This window comes from Siniperca chuatsi, linkage group LG18 (assembly GCF_020085105.1).
Source record: "Siniperca chuatsi isolate FFG_IHB_CAS linkage group LG18, ASM2008510v1, whole genome shotgun sequence".
Taxonomy (NCBI): domain Eukaryota; kingdom Metazoa; phylum Chordata; class Actinopteri; order Centrarchiformes; family Sinipercidae; genus Siniperca; species Siniperca chuatsi.
Genome location: NC_058059.1, coordinates 22,681,542 through 22,700,724, shown reverse-complemented (window position 1 = coordinate 22,700,724; position 19,183 = coordinate 22,681,542). Strand labels below are relative to the sequence as shown.

Here is a 19,183-nt window from a genome sequence, read left to right as displayed (position 1 = left end):
ACACAGATACAGAGAGGAGGGAGGGGGGGATTATTTCAGCTGTTAAGCATGTTGTTTGACAAAAACTAAATGACAATTCAAAATCAAATAAATCAAAGCTGGTCATTTCTTAGGGATATTTTTCAGAAAATTAGTCAAGTTGGTGTTTTAGGTTAGTAGGTAGGTCATGTTTCAACCTAAGTACTGAGAGGATAAATAAACGTGGCATTTTTAAAGCCTTACCAACAAGACGTGTTTTTTATTTTCTTTTAATGCCTCAAAGTTTGGCCGAGAGCAAGATAACAATACTAAAATGGCTCAGTGTTTCATTGCCACAGGGGGGTTTCACAAACTAAACACACTTATGTAATTTTTATTTTTCAAAATGGCTTCTGTATTTTTACTAATATGCATGCATGCCAGAGTTAAATATTTACCTCCAAATCTCCTGTTATAAGTCATGAAACAGGAAATGCCTCTCATATGTGAGCAGGAGGACGAGACATTTATCACCACACAGAAATTTCACATCAACACTTTCAGTCACATCCAGTGAACCCTGCAGCTAATTAATGTTTTCTAACATCTTACAGCCTTTAAATGACACAGTTTAAATTACTATTTCCCCTCTGCAGTCAAAACCAGTTGTCAGATAATACTGTTTAAACAAAGCAAGTGGGTTTTGTTTTTCTTCTACACAGCACAAGAGGCTCCTATCACAAGTATTCAGTGAAATGAAATGGTATGGACCGGCCCTTGGATGAATTAAATACACAAAACATCAAAGAAACCTACAAATTCATCGGTGAATGTTGCTCAATTTATTGGCTTTATTCATCAACCACAGCTTGAGTTGGCATCTCTACACTCAACAGCCACGTTTAACAGCAAATTGGTGTGTTACATGTTGTGTCCGGTGAAATGAGCTTTTAGAAAGTTAAAGGAAAGGAAATCACATTAGTTTCCTAAAGGATATGACTGACGTTATTCTGTATTTTTCCCCAGTGCCCAGCTATTTTTCTAAATAGCTGGGCACTGTAGTTTTTAGCAAACGTTACTCAAATTTGATGGGGACTACTTTCAGCAGCGGATTAATACACATTTGGTAATCTAGTGAGTATTTGTGGCAGCAGGACGGTGTATGTGGGATTGATTCAAAATAAACAGTGGCCGTGTTCATGGTAATGAAGAACCTGTCACCCACTGCAAAGATGTGCCTCAACAAAGGAGCTCTATGGCACAGTGGAATAAGCTATCGGGCTTTGGCTATACAACAATACTTGTTGGTAGAATGGATCCATTGTTGGTTTTGGTTTGGTCTCTTTCACTGTCGAGTGTTTCAGAAAGGTTTAGTACAAAACAATAGTCATGAGCCTACAGAACATCACCACTATCATCAGACTGAGCATGAGAGATAATTCATAACCATAATTATGTCCCCGCCAGTCAGCCACTCACGACCCAGATAACAAGCTGCCTGGATGATGCAGCTGAGTGCAACAACACACCAACAGTTACATGATAAATGGCTTTTGGTTCAGTATCAACATGTGGACAGGAGGAGATCGAACCACCAACCTTGTGATCAGTGGGCGACCCGCTCTACCACCTGAGCCACAGTCACCATGTGGCCTATCAACTTGTAGAAAAGGGTGTTCCACAGCCACGGATATAGCAATCACCTTTCCCTGTTAAAACTTTTTTTTTTGTCTCTACCAGTTCACCCTGCAGCCTGTCACAAGCCTACAAAAGTCAGCAAACAGCTCTGAAATGTACTTGACAAACTAACCAAACAAACATCCTGCTGAGTCTCTGAGCTCCTTACCTCTCAGTGGCTCCTCAGCTGATTCAACAGTGCGAGATCCTGAGGGAGATACGAGCCGTCCAGAACAGCTGACCAGCGGCCCTGCATCTACGCCCACCGGATGACTGAGCGACTGACTGATGGAGTGACGGAGGGAGAGGCTGGTTCACTGGAAAACTGGAGGCAGCAGAGCAGAAAGCCACTCCCTCACCAGCTGACTCGCTGCCTCGCTGGAGGGATGGATGATTGGTTTAACGGCTTTGCCTTGCTGACTGTCTTGGTGGTTAACTTGCTCACTGAACTGCTGCCTGAATAACTGAATGAAAGACTGACCAACTGACTAATTGACTAAAGAAAAAACTAACTGAATAACTGACTAAATATAACTGATAAACTGCCCAACTGACCGACTCATTAACTCACCAACTAACCAACTAATTGCCAACTGGCAAATTTAGTAACTTACTCAAAGACTGACTGACAAAATGTATGGCTAACTGAATAACTGACCAAATGATTAACTGACTGACTAACTGGCAAAACAACTAAAAATATAAAAAACAGCCAACTGACAGACTATACTAAGTAATAATTGAATAACTGACCGACTGAACTGACTAATAATTAACTGGCTGGTTAAATGATAAACTGCCAGACTGACTAACTGACCAACTAACCAACTAACTGACTACCCAAGTTAATATCTAAATGACTTACTAAATTATTGACTGACCAATTGACAAACTAACCAACTGACTAATTAACTAAATGACGGACTAACTGATTAAGAAGCTAAATAACCAACAAACTGAAAAACTACCTGGATGACCAAGTGACTAGCTAACTAACTAAAAGACTCTTTCACCAACTAACCAACTAACTGACTGACTATCCAAATGAATAACTGAATGACTGACTAAATGATTAACTTACAAACTGAGAAACTGCCTAACTGACCAACTAACCAACTGACTGACTATCCAAATGACCGACCGATTTGTTGTCCAACTATGAAAGTAGCTGACTGGCTTTTCCCTCTTCCTTCGCTGCTATTTTCTGCTTCTCTCTGTCTGTCTCTCTCTCCGTCTCTCTGTGTAATGAGCGGGTGGGGCCAAGCTACAGTAAGCTAGCTCTGGACACGCACGCACGCACACACACACACACACACACACACACACACACACACACACAGGGCAGCCTCAGGTCATGCTGGTGGAGGAAACTATATGTATGTGTGTGTCCATACGTGTGTGTGTGTGTGTGTGTGTGTGTAGTTAGCAGCAGTAAAACAGGAAGAAGGTAAAAAAATGAAACAGCCGCAGGTAAATTCTTTTTTTTATCTGTCATCCAAATCCCAAACAAAGTCTAAGTCTACCACAGGTTGCCAAACTGACAACAGCAACTTAAAAATGGACTGAGCATAAACTAAAACAAATATTAGTTATTAATTGATGTTTACTCAGTGGAGCAGTGGGCGGAGCTGCTGGTTTTCCCACTGTAGTATTCTATTTCAAATTGAGTTTACTGTCCATGAAAGACTCATTACAGAAAAGTAGAAGTCTCCTGGATGATTTACTCATCTGCATCACATCGCAGTTTAACTAAATAACTATAATTTGCTACAGGGTTATGTTAGATATCAGTTACAAAATAGTCTAGTGTCTTCTAAAGGACGCAGTGCTCAATCCACCATACACAATATAGATTTACATACATCTCTTACATTTTATTATATTACTTATCTATTGTTCATGTGTCCAGTAGTGTTCATATGATATAAGTACTGGTACGGTACTAAGATTTACTTTTTGCATCAGATCCCGATTAAGATCATGCTTTTGCCAGTATTATCTATGTTTAGATAATGTTCTTGTATGGCTGCTTGTGTTAAGACAACGTTTAACAAGAAAATCATAGTTATTTGGCTCCACCCACTGATATTTACAACAGCTAATGAGAATAATTCGACTTCCACAGCAGTTCTGCCCAGGTACAATCTGTTTTATTTGTTTCAAACAGGAACAAACATTTCAGTCCTGAACTTGTCAGTCTGCCGTGAGCAACATCGTAGCAGCTGTGTGGCCGGCAAACATCACAGCTTCATTACAAACATCAATTATCCAAAATGACAATAACATTAGGAGACACTAGCAAAGCACAGGGAGGAAGGATAAAATGATACAGGTGGAGGATACAGCTCTGCTTCTCACTCTTTCTTCCTTCTCCTCTCCTCCCTTCACACAATAAGGCACTTCAGTTCAACTGAAACTTACTAGCTTTAAATGAAGTGGTAGCTTTGACACCGGTAGTTTGGTTCATTTGGTTTGGACCAAGGAAAAAAAATTACACATTGTTGCCTTTTAGTTCGGCCCGTTTTTGGTTCACACAAACAAACGAGCAGGCTGACAGGTAACTCGTTCATTGTACAGTTTTTGTGATTTAATTTTGCTATATGGCCTTTTAAATGCTGGTGTGACCAAAAAACAGCAGCCTGAGATTTTTCTCGAGTCAATTTTGTCAGTGATGCTACTGGGAAAGTGTGTTTGTGTTATCTGCTGAGTAGCTTTTATCTTAAGAAAAACAAGAAAAATGTTTTTTTTTATAAAATATCTTATTTTATGACAAACTGTACTGTTGTCTCCCACACATACAGTAAATTCCATTTGTGCCGTCTCAGACACCTCTGACTTGCATGCACATATTGAATGGTGTAAGAGAAATTATAAATGTGTGAGACTGGAGATATATTATTATTACTTAACTAAATAAAGAGAAAATATCTCCTGTCCTCTCTCAACTGGTTTGGAGTCTACATGTGTCCAGGCGGTGAAGCATCATGCAACTCATGTTGGTGACCTTTAGGCCACATTAAAGGCCACCTAACCACAACACAGACAGTTACTATGACAAAACAAGATCTATCATTGGCTTTGGACAGCAGGAGACAATATTCTGTTGCATCAAAACTTATCTATTTCTCTCTGTTCTTGTCTTGTCATTAAAATGATACTAGGCTTGATCTGGGTGTCAGAAACAGAGAATTTCTCCCATTATCCATGAACTTCCATCCATTTTGCACTGGTCATATATATATTTTTTGATCTAATGGCCTTTATACTGTCCAGAGGCAGCTGGTGATTATTTACCTGCGTGGGGCTACAGGCACTGAGAGCTTCTGCTTACACACTATGTTGTTGTCTAGGTTGCTGCACAAAGCTTCAATGACAGACAGGAGACTGTTACATTTACTCAACAATTGAATCAGAAAAGCAAACACACTCCATCCAACAGCTTCCTACTTCATCTAACTGTCTCTTTTCTCACAGAGGAGAAGGATCCTCTAGAAAACAAAACAAACCTTGGTTTATTTAAATTTAAACATTTAAATTCAACATAAATGCTGTGTGCATTCATTCCTGTTTTTCATAAACATAACAAAAATATTATCTTCACTTAGTTTGTCACATTCTGCTTTTCTGCTCAATAAATAAAGGCTGCTGCTTCTGTGATAGTTACAGCAATGCAAATTTTCAATAATGCATAATAAAAGTGCCAACAGCTTACAGTTTAGCCTACAATGCCCTCTTGCTATTGACCGCTCTTTTTTAGTCACATTGTCGCCATCTGCTGGACTGGACCAGTGGAGCTGGCAATGGCTAATATTGTGCTACCGTACTATGACTAGATGTAAACAGGAAAAAGTTCAATAAAGTCAGAGCTTAAAGTGCCACAATGTGCCCCCCTTGCATCTTTAACACAAATATTAGACCTAATGTAATACTTTATTTCTGAAAAGAGTGGTTTAGAGTGGCTAAAAGTCTCTGCTACTCTAAAGATAAGCTAGAATTATTGATAGCACAAGAAATACAAACAGGGACAGTCTCTCTAGTGTGAGGTCTTGATTGTCTACTCAACCAATCACTCATACTCATAAATCCCAGTGCATGGTGGGATTGCTTCCATTTGGAAATAGAATATAAAATAGACAATTTTTTACAGTTAATTTATATATACTGTATAATAATAACATATTAAATGCTTAATCATTTATTAAGCTTGCCGACTCTGAATTAAGCTTTGTGGCTGGTGGGGCGCAGCACATGCGCCATCTATTGACCGGCCACCACTGATATACTTTATTGCCCCCATGGGGAAACTAGTCTTGATCTTCATCCCACTGTAGATCTGCACATTAAAGACATACTGCACAACACCTGCAGCCAAAAACACATGTTTTGATGTTAGGTTGCTTGACTGAAATGGGAATAAATGAATGTTTACAGTGATTTAGCTAACACTGAGGAACCGTAAATCTTCTACAAGAATATAAAAGATAAATTCAGAGTCAGGTATGACAGAATTTTCTTGCTCGGTCTAAATACAACCTGTTTACATAACACCTGGAGACACACGCTACGAATAGGTTGCATTGGTTGATTGATTTTGTAGGTTTCATATTATAAAACTGAATATCTTTTTGGACTGTTGGTCAAACAAGAAATTTGAAGATGTCCCCTTTGGCTCTGGGAACTTGCGATTGGCATTTTGAAACAATTTGCAAATGCATCCAAAAAGAAAACATTTTACAGATTAAGCTCAAAAGGTAATTCTTGACCTTGGAAATAGCACTTGGTAAAACATTCTCAATACAAGGTCCACTTACTAGGTGTTTCCAAAGCTTTCAGCCACATCTCGTGGCCTTGTATTTGCTTAGTTGTTATGGAGGCGGTTTAGTTTGTTGTCAGTTAACAATGAGTTGGCGGAAGTAGTGGCAAGCTTCATAGCAACGCTGGCCAGCAATATCATCCATACGGTATGGTCAATTCTGAACCTTCTGTACCTGGGGTGGACGTGCTGCTGCTTGCAGCTCAGGACTTGCTGTCGGAGATGTGAAGGAATACAAGGTGGAATCCATTGTTGCACACTTTAGCCCATTCTCTCGAGTATGGCACCACCACATTTCACTGAACATACTGAGAAATGTGAGTATGAAACAAATAAATCCTTGAATCTTGAATCACAAGTGTGGAACAGAGCAGAGACAAGGGCTATAATGCCTATTTTCACCTATTATCACAACATTCCATACTTAATTCACACGATAACAAACTAAACCATCTGCATAACAACTAAGCAAAATCCATCCGCAGAGGAAGTCCATGAGACAGAAAGCGTTGGAAACACCTAGTAACAACTCAGAGCTGAGACCAGGAGGCAGAGTTGCAGTCCTACACGGTTCTCTGTGCTTCCAGAGCAGTTATCCAACCAAAACTCCTTAGTGTCTGTCCCCCTACCACTTAAATTAATATAATCAAAAGTTAACAGAAGAGGAGTTATACATAAAAACCTAAACAAAAATGCTGAAATAGCACAACAGAATAGAATTAAATGTGAACTCTTAAACATCAGATCTCTTGTCATCTAAAGCTGTACAAGTGAACGATTTAATATCAGAGTATCAACAGAGGACTCCTATGCTAATTTCAGCCCCTCCCAAACTGACAATCTTGTTGATAGTGCTGCAGGCTCACTGTGAATGACACTTGATTCTATCGCCCCTCTAAAAAATGAAAATAATAAAACAAAGGTTAGCTCCATGGTATAGCCCCCAAACCCACAAAATAAAGCAAACATCAGGAAAACTTGGAAATGGTGTTCCAACAACCTGGAAGACTCTTGTTTAGTCTGGCAAGATAGTCTTAAAACATGTAGAAAAGCTCTCCGTATTGCCAGAGCACCCTATTACTCATCATTAATAGAGGAAAATAAAAACAACCACAGGTTTCTTTTCAGCACTGTAGCCAGGCTGACATAGAGTCACAGCTCTATTGATCCATGTAATCCTAGAGCCCTCAGTAACAACTTCATGAGCTACTTTAATGATAAAATTTAACTTTTAGAGAAACAATTCATCACGTCTTACCCTCAACCCCCTTGGTACTGATTTATCTTCAAACACAGGAACCTTAGAAACAGCTGTAGAACCTGATATATATTTAGACTGCTTTTCTCCTATTGACCTTCTTCAACTAACTTCAACGATTAATTCATCTAAGCCATCAACCTGTGTCTTAGATCCCATTCCAACTAGGCTGCTTAATGACGTTTTACCCTTAGTTAGCACTTCTTTACTGGATATGATCAATCTGTCTTCATTAACAGGTTATGTCCCATGGTCTTTTAAAATAGCTGTAAACCTCTTCTTAAAAAGCCCACTCTTGATCCAGGGGTTTTAGCCAACTAAATACCTAACTTTCCCTTTCTCTCCTTGAGATCCTTGAAAAAGCAGTCGCCAATCAGTTGTGTGACTTTCTAAATAACAATAGTTTATTTGAGGATATTCAGTCAGGATTTAGAGTGCATCATAGCACAGACAGAGCACTGGTGAAAATTACAAATTACCTTTTAATTGCATCAGACAATGGGGTTGTCTCTGTACTTGTAAGATCTTAGTGCTGCATTCGACACAATTGACCATCACATCCTATTACAGAGACTGGAACATTCAATTGGCATTAAAAGAACCGCACTAAGCTGGTTTAAATCCTATCAATCAGATCGATCTCAGTTTGTACATGTTAACGGTGAGTCCTCCGTGCTAAATAGTCACGGAGTTCCACAAGGTTCTGTGCTCGGACCAATTCTATTCACCTTATATATGCTTCCTTTAGGCAATATTATTAGGAAACACTCCATAAACTATAATTGTTATGCGGATGATACCCAATTATATCTCGATTCAGCCAGATAAAACTAACCACTTAGCTAAACTTCAAGCATGCCTTAAGGACAGAAAAACCTGGATAACCTGCAATTTTCTGATGTTAAACTCTGACAAAACTGAAGTTATTGTACTTGGCCCCAAACACCTCCGAGACACATTATCTAAAGATATAGTTGCTCTAGATGGCATTTCTCTGGCCTCCAGCACCACCATAAGGAACCTCTGAGTTTTCTTTGATCAGGATTTATCCTTTAATTCCAACATGACCCAAACTTCAAGGACTGCCTTTTTTCACCTACGTAACATTGCGCAAATCAGGCACATCCTGTCTCAAAATGTTACAGAAAAACTAGTCCATGCATTTGTTACTTCTAGGCTGGACTGTTGCAATTCCTTATTATCAGGCTGCCTGAATAAGTCCGTTAAGACTCTCCAGTTGATCTAGAATGCTGCAGCACATCTACTGACAAGAACTAGGAAAAGAGACCATATTTCTCTAATATTAGCTTCTCTGCACTGGCTCCCTTCTACTCACCTATAAAGCTCTTAATGGTCAGGCACCATCATATCTTAAAGAGCTCATAATACCTTATTACCCCACTGCACTCCCAGAATGCAGGGTTACTTGTGGTTCCTAGTGTCTCCAAAAGTAGAATGGGAGCCAGACCCTTCAGTTATCAAGCTCCTCTCCTGTGGAATCAGTTTGGGTTCGGGAGGCAGACACCATCTCCACATTCAAGTGTAGGTTTAAGATTTTCCTCTTTGATAAAGCTTATAGTTAGGGCTGGCTTGGGTGAGTCCTGAACCATCCCTTAGTTATGCTGCTATAGGCCTAGACTGCCGGGAGACATCCCATGACGCACTAAGCTCCTCTCTCTTCCTCTCCATCTGTATGCCTTTTTATCCCATTACTGCATGTTACTAACTCGACATCTTCTCTCACCCGTAGTTTTGTGCTTTCTCATCTCTCTCCTCCCTCCTTCTGTCGCTTTCAGCAGGTATTTCTACCTCCGGAGCTGCAGAGACTGGATCCTTGGTTGTGGGCCACCTGCTGCCCCTGTGTTCCTGCTTGACAACTGCTACTACAGTTGTTGTTATTGGCCTTGTTACTATTATTGTCATTATAATTCCTATGACTATCACTCCTATTATTATTACTTTATTAATATTACATTAGTACTATTTTAAGAGTCTAGGTGGAATTCTCTCTCTCTCTCTCACTCTATCGCTCTCTCTCATGGTGGGATTTGTTGGGTCTGTAAATAATATAAAGAGTACACTCTAGACCTGTTTTATAGGAAAAGCACTTCTGTTATGAATTGGCGCTATATAAATAAAATTGAATTGGACCTTGTGTTGAGAAATATACAGGTCAACTGAAAATAATCATAGTTGAAGTCCTTTTTAAATTTAAGATAAATGTTGCTTTTGACTTGCAGGCAGGTATTATAACATTACTGTTATTAATTGTTAGTTCGTAGAAAAGCTTTAAATGTTTCCCATTTAATCCTGGCATGACTGTTGTAACTGAAAGCAGAAGGTTTGCTAAGTAAAAAGCATCAATCATTCAAACAGCAGCAGTCTAGTCAGTCTGTCACTGAATGAATAAAGTTGGGGCCAATATGGCAACAGGACATGTTGGCATGTCATGGATAGTTCAGTTTTTCATTCTGTTCCACATGATTTGTTTAATAGGAAAATGAGTAGCAGACAGAGACATGAAAGGCCACTGGACCAAACAATTGATTTACTGAGACAACACAACTACTCACATCACTGAGTTTGAATAGTGCACATATACAAAAATATACATTAATATATACATATATCTACATCGACATATATATGTGTGTGTGTGTGTGTGTGTATACACACATATATATGTACACACATATATGTATTTACAGTGGTGTGAAAAAGTGTTTGCCCCCTTCCTGATTTCTTTTTTTTTTTGCATGTTTGTCACACTTAAATGTTTAAGATCATCAAACTAATTTAAATATTAGTCAAAGATCACACAAGTAAACACAAAATGCAGTTTTAAAATGAAGGTTGTTATTATTAAGGGAAAACAAAATCCAAACCTACATGGCCCTGTGTGAAAAAGTGATTGCCCCCTAAACCTAATAACTGGTTGGGCCACCCTTAGCAGCAACAACTGCAATCAAGCGTTTGCGATAACTTGCTATGAGTCTTTTACAGCGCTGTGGAGGAATTTTGGCCCATTCATCTTTGCAGAATTGTTGTAATTCAGCCACATTGGAGGGTTTTCGAGCATGAACTACGTTTTTAAGGTTATGCCACAGCATCTCAATAGGATTAAGGTCAGGACTTTGACTAGGCCACTCCAAAGTCTTCATTTTGTTCTTCTTCAGCCATTCAGAGGTGGACTTGCTGGTGTGTTTTGGATCAATATCCTGCTGCAGAACCCAAGTTCGCTTCAGCTTGAGGTCACGAACAGATGGCCGGACATTCTCCTTCAGGAGTTTTTGGTAGACAGCAGAATTCTTGGTTCCATTTATCACAGCAAGTCTTCCAGGTCCTGAAGCAGCAAAACAGCCCCAGACCATCACACTACCACCACCATATTTTACTGTTGGTATGATGTTCTTTTTCTGATATGCCGTGTTACTTTTATGCCAGATGTAATGGGACACACACCTTCCAAAAAGTTCAACTTTTGTCTCGTCAGTCCACAGAGTATTTTCCCAAAAGTCTTGGGGATCATCAAGATGTTTTTGTGGGGTCTTTTGTGACCTCTTGGATGAGTCGTCGCTGCGCTCTTGGGGTAATGTTGGTTGGCCGGCCACTCCTGGGAAGGTTCACCACTGTTCCATGTTTTCGCCATTTGTGGATAATGGCTCTCACTGCGGTTCGCTGGAGTCCCAAAGCTTTGGAAATGGCTTTATAACATTTCCCAGACTGATAGATCTCAGTTACTTTCTTTCTCATTTGTTCCTTAATTTCTTTGGATCTTGGCATGATGTCTAGCTTTTGATGATCTTTTGGTCTACTTCACTTTGTCAGGCAGGTCCTATTTAAGTGATTTCTTGATTGAGAACAGGTGTGACAGTAATCAGGCCTGGGTGTAGCTAGATAAATTAAACTCAGGTGTGATAAACCACAGTTATGTTTTAACAGGGGGGCACTCACTTTTTCACACAGGGCCATGTAGGTTTGGATTGGATTTTGTTTTCCCTTAATAATAACAACCTTCATTTAAAAACTGCATTTTGTGTTTACTTGTGCTATCTTTGACTAATATTTAAATTTGTTTGATGATCTGAAACATTAAAAAAATAAGAAATCGGGGCAAACACTTTTTCACACCACTGTATATATATATACTGTTGACTGGTTCTGATGGACTCTAAAATCTAACACAAGTGTCAATCCGGGCACTCTTTAGGAGCCTAGGCCACAGTCCAATGAAGTCCCGTTCCTTTTGGTTTGGTGCTATTTAACCGTTCACAAATACTGCCATGATGCTCAAGTTACTAAGACTACTACGCTTCCTCCCTGCCTATCAGCTAGGTTGTCAGTTTGTTTGAGGATTTACACATATTGTAGTAGCGCACCGAAAAGCCGGTGAACACTGGGGTCCCACTGGAAAATACCGGTGAGGGGAATTTATACCTAATTCTGGTGTCTCTAACCACTGGAGAAAATTTATTTCAGTATGTATTACAAGGTCTCACTCCTTCTAAAGAATATTAATATCTGGCAGAGAACCAGAGGACAGGAGAGGGCATGTCCCCCACACTAGACATCTCCCCTGCTTCGAGTTCCTGCCCTAATACCTTTACCGCTAGTCCTGCTCATGAGAAACATTTTAGAGAATTATTAGAAAACAAGAGGATTTACCAAACTGTTGTGAAGGAAGCCTTGGATAGATGGATCAAAGAATCAGGTCCAGAGAATCATCAATCTTTAAATAAATCAAAACGATTTATCTAGTTTTATTTACCAAACCCCAGAAATCATACAAAGCCTACGTTCAGAAACTAATACTTTGAAATAGAGGAAAAGAGAATAAAAAGAATAAAGAAACCAAACAAAATTCCTAATCAGCAGCTACAAAGTGAAAAATCTGACTAATTGTCTGAGAGCTGCCAAAAGGCACAAAATGTCAAAAAGGACAAAAAGGACAACAAAACCCAAAAAAAGAGGCTATTACTACTTCTTTCATACACTGGAGCTGAGTGTTTTTTATCAAAATCTAACAAAGGTATGGCTTCTATAAAATACAGTATATGCTCATAAAACAAGCAACATGGGTTTTCATTGGTATAGAGTAAACATGCCAAATCTACGAACGCAAACATAAGTTCCTTTTTCTAAGCAGTTATAGCTGTTTTCAGACTGAACATCCTGTTTGCTTAAGAAAGAGTAAGTTGTCTGCTTCATCCACACATTCTCCTTTTTTGCAGATGCTCAGGTATTGAGCAACCTCAACTCTTCTGTTTCTCAGTCTCAGTCCTTAAGTGAAGTCATTTTTTCTCTTTAAATGGCTGGCTAGGTAGGGAGCACCAGCAGAATGCATCTGTGACCTTTTCCCTCTCCCAACACCCTCTCTTGCATTTTGCTCAGGTGGTCCCTGCCCGCACAGGGGTGGGATTCTCCCCAGTGGCCCCTGCCTCCTCCGCAGTGGGACGCGCTTTGGGGGTTGTTGGTTCTGAAAAGGCATGTTTGCATAGGTTGCTGCCTCATTAAAGGTGGTATTGGAACAGTTTGTGTTGGAGGGGTTTTAGGAGGGGTTTCAAGGACATAGATTCTGGCCCCATTAAGGGACTGTATTTTGCACCAAGGGCCTTCTTTGTGGTTGCAACAGATTATTCCACATGGTGGAGTTGGAATCATGGTGGTGGTGTTGATGCTGCTGTTCATCTTAAGCTCCCAGTACCGTTCGTCAGGATTGAGAAATGGTGGGTGGTTTGGAACTTTCCCCAGTCGAGCATACGCTATTTTAGCCAGTTCTTAGGTTTTGAGAGATGAGTCAAGCTAAGCTTGTCATTGTTGCAATTGTAAAGCTGCAGGCTTTTCAGCTTTGAGCAGTCTTGTTCGTGGTTCTCTGCATAAAGAATGGGAGAGAATCCTGGAAGCTTTAACAGGATGTCTATCATTGCTTAGTAGCCTTCATCTGATCTAGGAACAACCAACTCTGATTGTGCCCTCACATTAAGGGCATCTGGGATTTAGGCTTGGACCCCAGCGTTCCCAATTTGTTCACCTGCTCCTCCTTGGTTCCCGGCAAGGACACAGATGATGTCCCCTGTGGTTCCAGGTTGCTCCCTGGCTCACCATCAGTGCTGGTGGAGGCAGTTTAACAGGGTTGCGAAAGGTCCACATCTGCCCGCAGATTAGAGCGTGCTGCAGATGAGAGGTGGGGGTTGCCACAGTTGGGCTTCTCTCGTTTTCTGTCAAAACACTAGGAGTAAGGCAGCATGTTAATGTTTGAGTTCCTGGGATTATTCCATACCATGCTAGTTGTGTCATAAGGGTATCCACAAGATGACTGTATGTCATGCTATATTTGGTTCTGGGCATTAAATTTGTTCCTATTTCACATGTATCGTAAATTCCTCCTTGTCTTAATAGGATGTCAAATGCATCTTCTGTTATGGGGTTATATGGACCCCAATTGTCTTATGGACTGATTTCTATAAATTCGGTGGAAACTGTTATAAACATGTATCCATCTAGGTTCATTGCGGCTGGAGGAATTTGTCTACGCACTTCTAATTGATGAAAACAAACATTGAATGCAAAGGAATGCACTCATGCGGGTGTAAAACAAAATGCTTACTACGCCACAGCAAAAACAGTCTTCATCTCAACTAGCAGTCAGTGGCTCGATCAGGCTTACTTGATCCTAAAACATAAGCCATCCATGAGAATGGAGTCATTCCTGGAGTCATTCATTTTAATGTAACCATAGTTGCAAAATAAGTGTAATGAATTTCCCTACTAGCCTCATAAATTGTCTTATTAAGCCTAGTTTGTGAAGTACTCCTAATACTACTAAAAAGAATATTGCAATAGCAAGGACCAACAATCCCCATTTAACTTTTTCAAATATATATTTTAGGAAACAGTGTAGACCTCCCCTCACTTGGAGGCAGTAGCAATAACTCTGCTGTACGTGTTTGTCGATGCCTCCTAAGGCGGGACGATGGGAATGTTGGGCTCTGTAAGTGATCTGCGCAAACCATCAAACTGTGACTTTGAAACGCAGATCATGGCTTTCTCGTCTCTCTCCTTCTGTCGCTTCTTGCAGCTATTTCTGCCTCCGGAGCTGCAGAGTCTGGATCTCTGATTGTGAGCTACCGACTGACCCCATGTTCCTGCTCAACAACTGCTATTCCAATTATTATTAGTCATATTATTATTGGTCTCTCCCCCTCTCTCTCAATTACATTACACAACATTTTTTGAGGGATTTTTGCCTTTATTTAATGGGGGGGGGGTGTTAACATGCAGAAAAGGATTCTATCCCAGGCCACTGCAGTAAGGACTCAGCCTTGTACAGGGGCCGCAACGCATATGAGTTGAAACAAACGAACCTGCCCAATAGCAGTAAGGTTTAAACAGCCAAGCTCTTTAATTCCATATTTTTTTTCTGACACTGGAACCTTGTGATCAGGTAGATAGTTTATTTGCCTCAACCCAGCTGATGGAAACACACCTGTAGGATCCAAAACTTGGTACAGAGTGTAAACCTTAAGTCAACACGTGTTTCTTATGCTATATCCACACATCTCGCATCGACTCCTCTTACAGATTAAAGCAAAAGGGTTTATTAATCCACTTTTCCTCATACAAAAATAAACTTGGTGACAACAAAAATATATTTTGTTTAACTCTGTATATAAGTCTGTTTATACAGTCTACAACACGGTTAGAAAGCTGTGCAGCACCACTCTGCACCTGCAGCTATTCACTGCCCTAAAGTGTCATTAAATGTCGGCAGTCAGTACGGAAGGGACATACGTGTATTTCTACATTCTAAAGACGCAGTCCACTTCCTGGTTTTGGTACAGTTGTTTTCACCACTGATGCGAACCGTACCCAAGTACATATGAACTGTACTCGAGACCACCTTTTCAAGTGGACCTAGGCACAGATCAACAAACCGTGCCTAGATATGGTACACAGTGTTCACACTAATCAAACGAACTGGACTTGGGGTCAAGTGTAACTCAACTCGGATCCGGGCCCAGGTCCCTGATGTGAAAGCCCCCTAAATATCCATATGTAAATAATAATAAATAATACTCAAAATTCAAAACGACCCTTGATTGTGGAATCTAACGTTTATGCAAAATGATCACGGTCAGTTCAAATAATCACAGTCAGGTGATCATGTAATAATTGGGTCAGGCCTACTGATGGTATGATTTTGGAAATGCTGAGCAAGTACAAAGACTTTGTACTTGGAGGTGTGAAATATGCAAAGGACTGGTCTTTTCAAGATCTAAATGAACTGCCAAAAAAATCAACTGCCTCTTGATTCAACTAAACTCATCTGCAGTACCACCACCAAGGTCTCAGCTGAGCTGAAGGTGGAAAACAATCAGTCAGTCATGCAGTTTCTATTACAGCCCTGTTAAAACACTGAAGGAATGTCCTCTTCTATTTAAAACTGTTTACCCAGGGACAGAGACTCAGCAGAACACAACAACCAAGTCTTTCTCCTAAGAGGAGAAAAGTTGACAGCTTGTAAGTGAAAGGTCACCAGTTCAAATCCCAGCACGAAGACAAAGCTGCTCCTTACAAACAGGAGAGAAAGTAGGGCTAATTTTTTTTTTATCAATTGTCTTTGGAAAACGTACACTTTAACATTACAGAAATTTATCTTTTGATAAATATGCATGACACCACTAAAGCGCAGCATCATTTAGCCTCACATCAATTTGCATCAACCGGCAATGACACCAATGTGCACAGCTTACATAGAAAACAATGGTTGCAGGTGTTGCATGTCATACACTGCAGTGCTGTGTTGCCCTTAAGAATCAGTAAATTACACAAAACCGTGTCCATTAACAGTGAGGAGACAAAATTAAATGTTATTAAGGTTTATTAAATATTTGGTACTTTTGTTTTGACTATGAATTGTACTGGTAAAACTTGAATTTGATGAAGTTCAAGTTTATTTGTAGAGCACAAACTGACACAAAAGCAAATCCAAGTACTTTACAGAATATTAAAACAGTAGAAAATAAGTTATAATAATATAGATATAGACAGACAGCATGCACACACATACTAGGGCTGGGCAATGTCAACTGAATTAGCATATGATGATGTCCACAGTGAAGCATTGTGATGGATGATGATATCGTTGTTGGAGGATCTTTTAGACTACTCCCATAAAAAGGTACTATAATGTGTTTATATACTTTCTTTTATACTTTTAATATGTATGTTGGATATTAATTACTATTTCTTATATTTTTTGTACATTTGAACCCATTCACAGCCCATCCTCACCTACTCACCCGGTCTTTCCTTACTTTTCATCCCTATAGACTATGCTTAAGCTACCTCATTAAGCAGATCTTTGGATTATAAAAAATATTTTAAATACTAATCATAGTGATTTAACCAGAATATACTAGTGAATAAAAATAAATAAATTTTAAAAAGGCAGTCAGCCCAGCAGATGTGAGCTGATATCGATCAGTGACAGTAGCAAATCACCTTGGTGTTGCACTTTGCTTCATGTTTGGTAGGCATAGTAGTCCGACTCCTAACTTTTTGAAATTTAGGTTCCCAGGAGAGAATGGGAGAGTTCACACTGTAGGTAAGTTTTAATCCTCAGTTTTGTGATACAAAAAAAACTCACCCTCTGATTTACTAAGACAAGCGCAAACCAGGTAGATTTTTGTGTCTAAATTAAAACATGCTTTCACTGGGCGGTAAATAGTGTGATTATATAAGCTGTCTTTCCTTTAGTAAACCAGGCGCAAGGAGCTATTACAATAAACCCTTAATTTTTGTGCTCTCTGGCTGACACTCCTTAAAAAGGTTCAGTATGTAGGATTTAGTGGCATCTAGCGGTGAAATTGCAGTTTGCAACCATTTGAATACCGCTCATATCACCCTCCTGTTCCAAGCATGTAAGAGAAACTATGGTGGCCACGAAACTCGCGAAAGGCCCAATCTAGAGCCAGTGTTTGGTTTGTCCGTTCTGGGCTACTATAGAAACATGGCGGTGCAACATGGCAGCCTCCATGAAAGGGGACCTGCTCCCTCTGTAGATATAAACGGCTTATGCTAAGGTAATGAAAACACAACAATTCTTATTTTCAGATGATTATACACTAATGAAAACATACTCATACATTTTATATTCCATTTCTGCCAATAGCTTCTCCTAAATGTTATATACTGGACCTTTAAAATACATATCAGTTCTAAGGCGCTAAATGTTTTGATAAATTACTCTTATTGGCTTTTTACTCGCAAAGCTTTTATTGCACTTTAGTAACATGGTTTTACTCACCAAACAGAAAATCTACCCGCATTTGGTGCTTGGTGGGTGTTCATTTTGGACCTTGTGTGTGATAGTATGTGTGTGGCATGGTGCAGCTCTTGTTGGTGTGGACCCTCACATACAACAATAAAACACACACACAATTTGGAGAAAACAGCTGTCCTGTGACCTGATGAATCTGCCAGCATGTCAGATAGAAGCAAAATCTCGAATCTCTAGAAAGTTATAAGAGCTTAGATTTGGATTTGGACAAAATGGGGGGTTTTCTCAGAAGGTAAATGCAATGTAAAGTATGAAAAAAAAAAGACAGAAGCCCATGTTTATGTTAAAAAAGCTTGGTTACGTCACCTCTGAAATGAGACATCCTGCATGAGACCGACATGCTGAGTCTGAACACAGCAGCTTCTCACAAACTGAGGAGAACAGGTATTAATTGTTTAGACACACCGGGGCAAAATGTGACTCAGCGAGCACTCACATTGTTGTTTCCTGCCAGCACAATGGAGACCATTGTAGCTCGACTGCTGATCATCACGTACTAATGTCACGCTCTCTTCACAGGCCGCAGTGATGTCGACGAGTCAGCAGAAATGGCAGTTGGCAACAAATAGATAAATGGAGACAAATTAAAGAATTTGTATTTATTAAGAAAGTCTGTGAGGATAGGACTTTTAATTAACTCAAATTCTTCAAATTACCTGTGTTTGAAGAGTTTCATTCCAAAGCAAGAAAACAGCTATTTGAAGGAAATAACTCCTCGAACAAAGGAACGAGAAATATCCTACTGTGTACTGTTATCCTTATATTTCTGGTGATTTTAGCACTTGCTAAAATCTGATTCATGTCAGTCAGTCCATTTTCCAGGGTTGCTTACGATAAAAAAGCTTGAGCTTGTCAGTTTGGTCCATATTGAAATATCTGAACAACTATTGGATGGTTTGCCATGAAATTTGGAACCCATATTCATGTTCCCCAGAGGATGAATTGTTAACATTAATGACGCTTTAACTTTTAATCTAGCGCCATCATCAGATCAAAACTTTAATTTGTCCAATACTTTTATTTTATGACCAAGTACCTGCAAAACTAATAACATTCCCATCAGCCTCAGCTGTACTTTGTGTTTAGTACTAATTAACAAATATTAGCATGCTATCACACTAAACTAAGATGGTGA

The 19,183-nt window shown here is 39.6% G+C and overlaps 1 protein-coding gene across 2 annotated transcripts in view; it reads right to left on the bottom strand.

The window, feature by feature from the left end:
* Window positions 1-19,183, bottom strand: part of rab27b (RAB27B, member RAS oncogene family) — a 72,345-nt gene that overhangs the window by 30,553 nt on the left and 22,609 nt on the right. The window contains exon 1 of one of the 2 annotated variants that reach the window (XM_044174025.1): window positions 1,805-2,885. The exons of the other annotated variant lie outside the window; for it this stretch is intronic. The gene's annotated coding sequence lies outside the window, so the exon portion shown is untranslated. Of the gene's footprint in view, window positions 1-1,804; window positions 2,886-19,183 lie in introns of those variants that run through there. 2 annotated transcript variants of the gene reach the window in all.